Raw genomic sequence first — 12,044 nt, 5'->3', positions numbered from 1 at the left:
GACTTATCTTGGGAATTGCTGATGCTCGTGGCCTTGACTTCAGCCCAAAGAATACAGACATTAACTTGTTTACACTTGGACTATATCATTTGAGAAAATGATTTTGTTGAATTTCACGTTCATGCCTTGTTGAAACATAATAAACCTGGTAGTGTGGGAACCAAGTTTAAATTGTATGCTTATCAAGAGGATGAAAGATTATGTGTGGTGCAGTATCTGAGACAATATATTGAATGTACTCGCAATATCAGAGGGGAAGAAAGATTCTTGTTTGTATGTTACAGGAAACTGTATCAGTGGCCATCCTCTCAGACCTTGGCCAGATGGCTAAAGAGGACCATGAGGTTGGCTAGAGTGAATACCACTCGGTTTGGGGCTCACTCAACCAGGGCGGCAGTGACGTCTACGGCTAGTAGAGTGGAAGACCCCATTTAGGATATCATCTGTCAGGCTGGATGGTCAAATGAAAGAATTTTTAACAGGTTTTATAGTAAACCTCTGAGAACAGAGGGGAAAATTTCACTGCAGCAATTTTGCAACTGATGATTGAATTGTGCCACATACTGGAGGTCCAGTGATCTACCCTGTAGTCTTTCAGACCATGCGAAAAAGAGACCACTGAGCTTTGAAATCTCAGATTAGTGAACCAACGAGCATTACAAAAAATAATGGAGCATTAAATTAGAACTTACCAGTTTTAAGTTTGATGATTATAATTTGAGTAATGGGAATGGTGAGATAATAGGCCCTCCTTGCCCTCCCGTAATTACTTCGAGCGTTGTTAAGGTAGTTTCTAGTGCTATATGTATGCCTCACAATAAAATGTTCTTTTGACAGAATTATACCAGTGGTTGTCTTTTTCAAGATTCAAAGATTGGCTGCACATGCGCAGATGGGATCTTATATTAGCTCACCAGTCCCATTACTCAAATAATAATCATCAAACTTCAAACTGGTAAGTTCTCATTTAATGCTCCATTACCGATCATTCACATTTAAAGTTCAAAGGTCAGATTATTGTCAGAATTCATTTTCCTGCACGCCAGACAGAATTTCTAATTACTGGTAACTGTAAACTGTAGTCAGGAAGAAAGAAATATAAACAAACTGACTACACAAATACAGACAATAAATATTCACTAATAAATAATGAGCAAATAAGCGTTGTTGAATGAGTGTTGTTCCAGAGTCTGATGGTTGAGGGGTAACAGCTATTCCTGAACCTGGTGGTATGAATTTTGTGACACCTATACATCTTTCCTGATGGTAGCAGTGAGAACAGAGGATGTCCTGGATGGTGTGGATCCTTGATGATTGCTACTGCTCAATGATGGCAGCGTTCCATGTAGATTAGTGGTTCTCAACTTTTTTCTTTCCACTCATATACCACTTTAAGTGTTCCCAATGCCATAGGTCCCCTGTGACTAGTAAGGGATTGCTTAATGTGGTATGTGGGTGTAAAGAAAAAGTTTGAAAACTGCTGTTTTAATCGTACCTAATTGACTTGTTATATTCACAGTTTCACAACTCCCAAAGAAATGGGCCAATGACAATTTTTCTCAAGCAAAATATTTCAGTAACAATTGGGTCTAGAGCAGTGGTTCTCAACCTTCCCTTCCCACTTACATACCACCTTAAGCAATCCCTTATTAATCACAGAGCACCGATGGCATAGGGATTACTTAAAATGGTACATGAGTGGAAAGAAAAAGGTTGAGAACCACTGATGTAGATGTTCTTTATGGTGGTGAGTGAGAGTTGTGCCTGTGATGTACTGGGCAGAAAGCTGAGCACTAGGGATTCGTGCATGGTAGCTCTCTTTTTGAGAATTAAAAAGAATGCTGAGTAAAGGTGATTTGAATTCCTTTAATACAATTTAAAATATTTTGAAATAAAATTTAACATTTATATTTAAAACCATGGTAATAGAACTGCTGGGATTTAAATGGTAATACAGCAAGAAATATTAATCAAAATCTTTGGAACTGTGGTGCTACCACTATGTATATAGATATATGTATGTGCTATATGGGCTGGCCCAGCCCATGAACCTGTGACTCCTCCCTCCCAAACATCTCCATAAAGGCTGTTACATCCAAACCCCTCCCTCAGTACCTGCCTTGGAACCGAGCCAGCAACATTCAAGCTGTGCTGACACTTTAAAGTGATTAAAGCCTATTAATCACCATTCTCTTCCTGATTGTGGTTGATTGGTAGTACAGGAACAAAGTACCCTGTTGCTGTTACAGCAAAGGAAGTGCACTGACCTAGAACCATAGAACATTACAGCACAGAAAACAGGCCCTTTGGACTTTCTAGACTGCCTAGTCCTAACTGAGCTGCGCCCAATCAATAGCCCCTCCATACCACTCCCATCCATGTACCTATCCAAAAGAGAAATATCCATGTTCTTAGAAGCCAAAATAAGTTCAGCAATCATGCCAATCTTTATAGATGCTCTAGAGAAAGCATCCCATCTGGATGCACCACAGCTGGGTGCAATGAACTGCTCTGCCAAACACCACAAGAAATTGCAGAGAATTCTAAACAGTTTGTGCAATCACACAAACCAATTTCCCCCCCATCAACTCAGTCAACACTTCCTGCGGCCTTGAAAAAGCAGCCAACATTAAAAGGCCCGCCAACCCCAGTTACACTCTCATTTGCCATCTCAGGCAGGCAGACGATAGATACATACATCTGAACACGGGCATCACCAGATTCAAAGATGGTTTCTTCCGTGTTATTGAACAGTCCTCTTGTGAGTAAATATGATGCTGCCCTGTTTGGGCCCTTGCACTGTTTGAACTGAACATTTTCTCTGTAGCACAATACATTTCATTTTGCATTATTTTTATTACCTGTTGTACTCGAGGAGAAGCTGAGTTGACTGAATAGTGTGCAAAATAAGGTTTTTCACTGTACTTCAGTACAGGTGACACACAGTTCAATAGAGATTTCAGAATCAGAATTTTTTGACATGAACAAGTCATGAAATTTGTTGTTTTACAGCAGTATCACAGTGCAAACATTCATATATACCATCTTATAACAATAAATAAAACTAGTGCATGAAAAGTCAAAGTCAGGCAGTCTATTCGGTTCATTGATTCTTCAGAAATCTGAAAGCAGCAGGGAAGAACCTGCCCTTGTGCTGCTGAGTGCTTGTCTTTAGGCTCCTATACTTTTTTTCTCATTGTAGCAGCATGAAGAGGGCCTGGCCTGGCTGGTGGGGTCCTTGAGGATAAAGGCTGCTTTCTTAAGACACTGCCTCATGTGGATGTCCTTGATGAAGTGAAGTCTGGTGCCTGTGATGTCGCAGGCCAGGTTAACAACCCTCTGGAGTTTTTTCTTGTCCTGACCGTTGGCACCTCTATACCAGACAGTAATGCAAGCATCACTGTACGCCTGTAGAGGTTTTTGAGAGTCTTCTGTGGCATACTGAATCTCCTCAAACATAAATATGGGCTTTGGAGAGCCTTCTTCATGATTGCAGTGTCAAGGAGGCTGCAGGCAGAGCCATGGAGATGTTGACACCCAGGAATTTGAAGTTCTTGATCCTCTCCACTACTGAGTCCTCAATGAGGACTGGGTTGTGTTCCCTTGACTTCCTCCTGGTCCACAATCATCTCCTTGGTTTTGCTAATGTGGAGCACAAGGTTGTTGGCATGAAACTACTCATCTCAAGCTATATATCTCCCTCTTGTACATTTTCTTATTGCCATTTGTGATTCTGCCAACAACTGTGGTGTCATTGGCAAATTTGTAGATAGCATTGGAATTGTGCCTGGCCACCCAGTCATGGGTTTATAATGAGTAGAGCAGTGGGCTAAGCAAGATTTTGCTGGAAATAAAATTTAATCATTTGAAATAAACTTGCACTTTAGTAACTTCTGCACTTTTCCTCTTTCATTCTTCTGGTTGAAGGTTGGGTGCTAATTTTAGTTGACAATAGACATTTTCTCTATGTGGTTACATAAAAACTAACAATAAAAGGAATCTGATTCCTGGTACCATGAGGAGGAGTAGAGTAAGTCAGTTGCTTTGGGGCAATGGCCTTGGTCATAGACTTTTATTCACAGAAATTTTTCATTTTTACATTGTTTATTATTTTTCACATTTCTGCGTCAGTTCTTTTAAAGCTGTCAGTAATACTGCTTTATTTGTTGGTTTGTCAACACATGGAAGGTTAAGTGCTGCGAGGGTGTGTACACTCTTTTATCACGTCCACTATTTTGTTGGTATTGTGCTCTCTTTAGAAAGCAGACTGCTGTCCCCAGGGAGGGTCGTGAGTGACAATTGCAAATATCAGAGGCTCCTTTCCTTGGGAACCTTTCATCCAATGGTCAGAGTGTTACACAGCAGAGACTGACTTTCAATCCACTGAGTATGACAAATATTCCCTCCCATTTAGACTAATCCCATTCTATTCTTCCCACATACCCCAGCTCTCCCCTGATTCTACCATTTACTCAGACAAAAGGGAGTCATTTACTGTGGCTGATAAACCTAAATAATCTACGTCTATGAGAAGTGCGAGGTACCTCCCCCAACAAGCTCTGAACCTTCGACTTAATAAATGCCTTGTCTACCACACAATACCGTCTGCTCCTGGTTGCCACTGACTTGCAGTTGGGGGTGAAGTTGGTGAACAGTGGGGATGAAGTTGGTGAACAGTGGGGATGGAGGTCGACCTTGAGGGTCGAGAGGTTACAGGTTGCATGCAGAGGGCCATCTGTGAATTGTTTGTTGCAAATATTGAAGGGGGATGGGGCCCATCGAATTTTAATGACACTTTCTGAAGTTGGCACTGGAAGTTCATCCCCAGTACCAAGGGGGCACAGAGTTGTGGCATGACAAGTAATCTGAAATGTTTGTAAACTATGCCTCCAATGGTTAGGGTCACCAAGTAGGACCCATGGATGGCTGCCATCTGTGATTTGGACATGAGTGATATCTTGTGTTTGGCAGACTCTACTTTAAGGTATAGGTGCTTAGAGGTATTGGGGTGAATAAAACTTTCTGTACTCCCACTATTGAATAAGTAGCTGGTAACGTGCCCATTTAACTGGACATCCATTGTGGACCTGGAGTGTTCATGTGGTGCCTCTTGGTTCAGGGTGATGGAGGCCAGTATAGACCCACTCTCTGAGTCTGATGGGTGCTCAATACCATGGCCATCCTCGTTACTTCCTCATGGTGTCGTATGCCTGGAAAGATGACGTTTGCCGCGCAGTCCAAGATGGAAGTCCCTATGTCTCGCACATGGCATCACTGGTTTGTAGAGGAGATGGCATTGATCGCACTGTCCAGAATGGTGACTGACCATATGCGGCACTGCTAGGTTTTGCAGATGGTTTAGACTGGCACACTTTGCATAATGTCCCTTTTTCCTGCACCTAGGACATACCGCATCCTTAGCAGGCAACGTTTCCTTGGGTGCTTATCCTGTCCACAGTTAGGGAATTAGGGAAGTCACATGAAACGGCGGCTGAGATCAGGTCACTAAAGGAGTGGGAATGTGTAGGACCAGTCACCTACGGCGTGTAACTGTTATTTTTGGGATTAACTCTTACCGTGTAACTGTACATTCATCCTCTTTCATTGTTTCTCTGTCCTATCCCAGGACAGTGGTGCCCACAGCGACCAAGTGACTACCGAGTAATCATCCAAGTTTTGAAGGGCCACCTTCAATGTTTCCGTCAGCTCAACTGCCCTCTGTAGATCAAACAGCTTTTGTTCTAGGAGTCTCTGCCTTATAAACCTGGAGCTGATACTGGCCACATAAGCATCCAGGATGCCTCGGCATTCTGGGCAGCCGCCACGGCCTTACAGCCACCTACTCTGCATAAGCTCCGGAGGGCCTGCAGGTACTCAGTGCTTGATTCTCTGGGTTTCTACTTTCTGGTGGCCAGGAGGTGCCTGGCGTAGATCTCATTTACTTTCTTTTGATACTGGGCCTTTAGGATCTCCATAGCTGCTGGGTACAGGCTGACATCGCTGATCATTGGGAATAGTTGGGGCCCAAACTCACAAGAAGATTAATCTCAGTTAGTTAGCATCTGTGGTGATAATGCCCACAGCCACCACCAGAAAGTCTTCAAAACAGCGTAACCAGAGTTTGAACGTGTTCAGAGCGTCTAGCGATTGAAGGTCAATGTGGAGCTTCTCAGGTTTCAGTTACTGTTCCATGCTTCTTTTGAAAAATATAGTTAATAAAATTGATGCATCATCAATAATCACAAAAGACTGAAGTTGTGAAACTGAGAGGCTTTTGTTAACTGTAGACTGGAACAGCCATCAACCTCGTTGATCAAGGCAGAGTGGATTGGGGAGCATGCAGGGGCTATGGGTAGGATTGGTCTCAGAAGGGGTGTCCAGCTGGCAACAGCCAGTCATAGCATAACTGTGGTTTACCACACATCCCCAACCAACCAACAAAATTTTCTACTTTATCACTGCACCTTAGTTCATGTGACAATTAATTTGAAATTGAAGCATGGGTTCTCAATTTTCTGTCAGTAAAGTAACCACTATGAGTTCCTCACATTCATTTCAGCAAGGTACTCTTGTAACTGTTATTTTTGGGATTAACTCTTACCCTGTAACTGTACATTCATCCTCTTTCATTGTTTCTCTGTTAACATTGGATTCCTGTAAAAAGTTTTAAGTGTGAGACAGAGTATGTTTTTGGGAGATAAATTGGGAAAGGTTTGTTAGAGTAGGTTACATACAAATAGTTTAAAACAGATCTTGTTTAAAATACTGGATCTCTGTCCCATGCTTGAGATATCAGGGCCTCAGAGCTTTTGCAAGAGCTTTGAAGAGTGCTCAAGAGACTTCACTAATGGATTGTTGTTTACAAAAAGCAACAGATGAAAGACCAGGCTGGAGCCGCAGATTGTCTGGAAGAGAACTTTTGGTTTAGGAGGGTCATGTGATTTTGCAAGCAAGAGAGAGAGTCAAACAGGCTTTTCACTCTGTCAGAGAGAGAGAGAGAGAGAGAGAGAGAGAGAGAAGCACACACACACACTGAGATCACTGCCAGCAGAGGCAGCTGGGATTGGAACAGGACAAGCTGGAAAGCTAATGGAAAGCCCATTTGTAAGACTGCCTGGTCAAAGCCCTTGTTGTTCATGCAAGAGGAGAGGACTGGCTGTCTAATGTTTCACTTGGAATAAGTGAAACAAAAAGGATCTCTGTGGTGACATGAAAGAAAGAGGTTATCATCTGGAGAACCCTGAAGGGGAAAGTTCATCAGCAAGACACTGAAGTGACTGATGGAAGTACATCAGTTGTGGATGTCCTGGAACAACTCTCTCTGAAAACTATCAAGAATCTTCCTGAGCAGTAACCTTTCAACCACCAAAGCCTGGTGAACTTCATAAATGTTAAACTCTGTGCACAGTATAAGAATTACCTGCAACCAGTGAACTTGGAGGAATGAGAAGTGAGATTGGACTGTGAACCAAAGAACTTTTCAAAACTAACACACACATTATATACACATGCGCTAAGAATTAGAAGGGAGTTACATTAGATTAAGTAAGTTAATAGTAATAATAATAAGTTAAAATTTGATTTTATTTTCATGTTTAAAGATAATTAAAAGCAACTTTTGTTTAAGTAACCATTAATCTTGGTGAATATCTATTGCTGCTGGGTTTTGAGGTCCTCTGGGCTCGTAACAAGTGTATAGATTTAAAGCTCTGAGTGAGGGAAACTGCCAGGGCAGCTTTTATGGACGTTGAAGTGGAACTGTTTGCATAAGCTGTGTTGTTCTCCCTCAGCCCGTAATGAAGATTACTGTGAACAGCAGATATCAGTAGTCAGCGTTCCTGAAAAGCATCCTATCAGTCCTGACCTTCAAACTCTATAGCAACAAGTTACTCCTTTCCCTTCGAGTTGTCTGAGCCATTGCAAAAGATTTCTCTCACAAAAGAAAATAAATTGCTTTTGAAATCACAAAAATGTTTTCTGAGAATTTCCTGAATAACATTGTCAGTGTGACATCAATTGTCTTTTGGACTCGTCTCAGTGGAAAGTCACAGGATCAGCTGAAGTTTTGTAGAAATGGGTTTCTGTTGATTTCTTGTTGCAGAGAAGTTAGGGCAGCCTGGAGAAAATATTTCCCATGGTGTTCATGGAAATAACTCTATTTTTCAAATATGACCTCTAGACATGAGAAAATGGATGAAAAGTGGACCTAACAATGATTTTTTTTAAAAACTAAGGCGATTGTACACCTTTTACTAATATAGTCTTCTTCGTGCTGTGAAAGATGCTGTGAGTCTTATAGTTGGCGGCAGTGGGTTTGTGTAGGGATGAAAAACAAAAACTTGTTCACTAGCAAGCTGTTATACAATCTGTCCAATTTTCTATTTTGCTCTTCATAGCCAAAAAAGAATTTGAATCTTCAAATATTCTTTTTGAGCCCACTCAAACACTGAGAATGCCTGGATTTATCTTGGTTGGTTTTGTCTGATGTCTGCATTTGTAAACCTCTTTGTTTTGTTACACTCTTGCAGTTGATTTAACAAGGGACTGGCATCTGAAGGATACACAAACAAAGCTGACTTGCAAAGGCCAGGGGAAGATATTTTGAATCACCAAAATAATCACTTGGCTTCTTCTATACAAAGACTTGGTTTGGGACTTTGCATTATATTAGACTATGGTACGAAATACTCAATGTGGTGCCACATTCCACTTGGATCCCCTGACCGAGTCACCAATGGTGCAAATTCATAGGCTGGGTGCTTCTCATCTGTAATTATCTTGTGAGCTTGAGATAAAGAATGGATAATAACATATTCTGGTGTGCTGTTAGCCAGAATCAGACACACACAAGGTAAAGACTGTACAACAGGCTTAATCCACAAGGACTTCCACAGAGCCAGGCTGGATGTAGCTGCAGTAACTCTGAATGAACTTCGGGAAGCCGGCGCAGGCTTATATCCTGGAGGGCGATTGACACCCAACCGGGTGGGGCTTGATCCCTTCAGGCTGACTGATTGGCAGCCAGCCAGGTGTTGTCCTGTCCTGTAACACTCCTGTAGGTACAGAGGTTGCCCCCTGCAGTAGGCCAGCAGTACACTCCTGCAGATACAGATGTTGCCCCCTGCAGTAGGTCGGTGGTGTACCGCCACACATAATTAGTTCTATGGACTGCAAGTTACTTGATAAAAATTTGAAGCAAACTGCCAACAAACAGAACTGTCTTCTAAGCAAGGGGTAGGTCAATTTTATCTCCTGTTTATAATGAACTGCCTGTACTGACAACTATTGGCAACTTATGTAAATCCAACTGTATGATCGTTGTTTCCTTCTACAATTGAACTGCAGAAAAACTCTTTTGGCAAGTCAAATAACTGAAAGACTGATTGGCTCAGCTGCTAGTCAGATGTAACCAGGGCACATTCATTTGAGTGTGGAGAATCTGCCAGAGCTTTAGTTATTTCAGTTGTCTCAACTGAGGTGATCCATGAAAGCACTGGTAAAGGTGTGATGGTCCTTGTACCTGGTAGCAAAGGTATTTGAGGGCACATACTGTATGATCATTGGACCTGATGGTATACCAAATGGGTTTCGATTCAAGTTATTGTCAATTTTAATTATTTAGATTAATAGGCAAAAAAAAAGTATATTTCTTTTTCAATGCATTTGGGGTGATATGTTTTTAATAGCTGCAAGCCCATGAACAAAGCAACAAATCAAAGGAGCATTCCTGATAAATGATTTCTGCCCTTTCTTCCTCAGATTTTGTTGGGCACCTGAATGCCAAATTGGAGTGAAGCCAAATGAATCAAGAAAGACCATAAAATTGAAGCTATAATAAAAACAGGAAGACTTTTTGCCATGGCTGAAATCTTATCAGGCATGAAGGACAGATGATAATTGCTAGAAGCTAAACTTTTCATTCACTGGACATAATGCAGTCATTTCCAGGTTCAGAGATCTTAATATCTTCACCAATAACCTTCATAAAGTCAGATCAGTGGCTGTTTACTAATGAATGTACACATAATATTGCTATTCATGCTTGCACAGAGCATGGAGGACAACATACAGGCCTGGGTTATGTGAAAATGAAAACTTCTTCACAGGTATCAACTACGTCTCTCTCCAATGACTGTTTCTTCATCACCTCATGACATTTAATGGTTTTACCATTGCCAATGTTGACTACATCACAGAAATGAAAAACATAGAAACACATCTGGATAAATGTTCCATTAGGCAGGTGCAGCCTCAATTCAGGAAGAGCTGGTCATGTTTGACAAATGCTGTGAATTCAGTGCCACCTGGATTTACAGAAAACAGAAAAATAAAGTGCTACATTGAAGACTTTTCTGTATGATAAGGATTTTGAAGTAATGTATCAGCATGGATATCGGATTGATTAACCAATAGAAGATAGATTTGGGATAAATGGGTGTTTCTCTGGTTGTCAATTGTGGAGTGCTGCAAGGGTCAGTGAAGAAAAGTTCTGCAGAGATACAAACCGCACCTCAATGCATAATAGTGAAGCTCTTGGTCTTTTCAGATATTATGTATAGTATATTTCTTGTGAGTATATTAGTTTGTAATCGTAAATTTGTAAAGAATTGAGGCCCAAAATCCACAGCAATAATTGCAACATTCATATCATTTTATAACTGGAAATCAAGAGATGATTAAGTCAAGTGTTAGCAGAACTATTTGACACAAAGCCTAAAAAGGAGGGGTTAGGCCAGATTTTAAAAAAAATGCTTAACAAAGTAATGTTAAGGTGTACCATAAAGAAGAGAGAACAAATCACTGTGTTGAGGGAAATCTATGACCTAGACATCTGAATTCTTTGTTGCCAGTGGTGGCATGAATAAGATTAGGGTGCATCATTCAAAAGAATGCGATATTCTCCAAGAATTGTAAGATATTACAGTGCAGAAGGAATTGAGCCAGGGAGAGATTTTAAAATCAAGTATAAAGATTTTGTAATTAAGAGGTTTCTGCACCAAGACTCCACGTAGATTGTTGGTCTCATTTATGTTGGCTTTTCAGAACCAAGAATGAATTAGCCAGAATTTGGATGAAATCAGGTGAAAGAGAAATGGAAGAACTTGGGGAAGAGCATTGGAAGTGAAAGCTTATTGTAAAGTATTTTTCTTGATGGTCCTTCACTTCCTAACATATCAAGAATCTGCTTTAAGGAGGAGACTTTGCTCATCTCTATCATCAATGGGCAGTGTCATTTGGTGATTACCTTGAAAGAGAGCATTGTATATGTAATAAATGGTTTAATTATCTCAATTGAAGATTTATTTGTTAATAAAACAATATTTTATTATTTCAGATTCTGGTGTTGATGTATATTTATGTTGTTTTTTGGACTAAAATTCTAGGACTCTGAAATACAACCAACATTTGTCCATTGAAACTGATTGGTTAATTTTCAAATTTTCCCCACAACAGATCACTTTGCCAGTAGGCAACCCATTATAATGAAAGGAATGTCTGTACCAGTTTACAGCTGAGACCAGTTTCTGGTAAACTCTAATCGAATTTACTGAGGTCTACTCATGGGGAATGCAGAGAAGCTGCAAAATCCTTGCATGGATGTGTGCCACTGTTGTTGGCCAAGTAACAGGAAAGGATGTTGGAGCACAGGATTGATATGGGGAATTAGGGTGGGTGGTGCCAGAACAACCATGCTCTCATGCAACAAGACTAAGGAGTTTATTGTAGATTTTAATAGTCCAGAAGACTGCTTCCAATCATGAAGAAAGCACACTGATGTCTCTACATTCCAAGAAGTATGAGGAGATTTGGTGTGTTGACTACGAGACTATCAAGCTTCTACAGCTGTACTGTGGCAAGTATACTGACTGATTTAATCACAGCCTCTTTTGGTAATTCATGTGTCCCAGAACACAGAAGGCTGCAGAAGGTGGCTTCGACCTCTCATCTGTTGATGACATCCATGTGAGGTGCTGTCTTCAAAGGCAACCAACATCATAAATGACATCCTCATCTGGTCACATTTCTCACTGCTACCTTGGTAT

This window comes from Narcine bancroftii, chromosome 1, assembly GCF_036971445.1.
Source record: "Narcine bancroftii isolate sNarBan1 chromosome 1, sNarBan1.hap1, whole genome shotgun sequence".
NCBI classification, from domain to species: Eukaryota; Metazoa; Chordata; class Chondrichthyes; order Torpediniformes; family Narcinidae; genus Narcine; species Narcine bancroftii.
The sequence above is the reverse complement of the archived record's forward strand: the minus strand, read 5'-3'. Positions refer to the sequence as shown.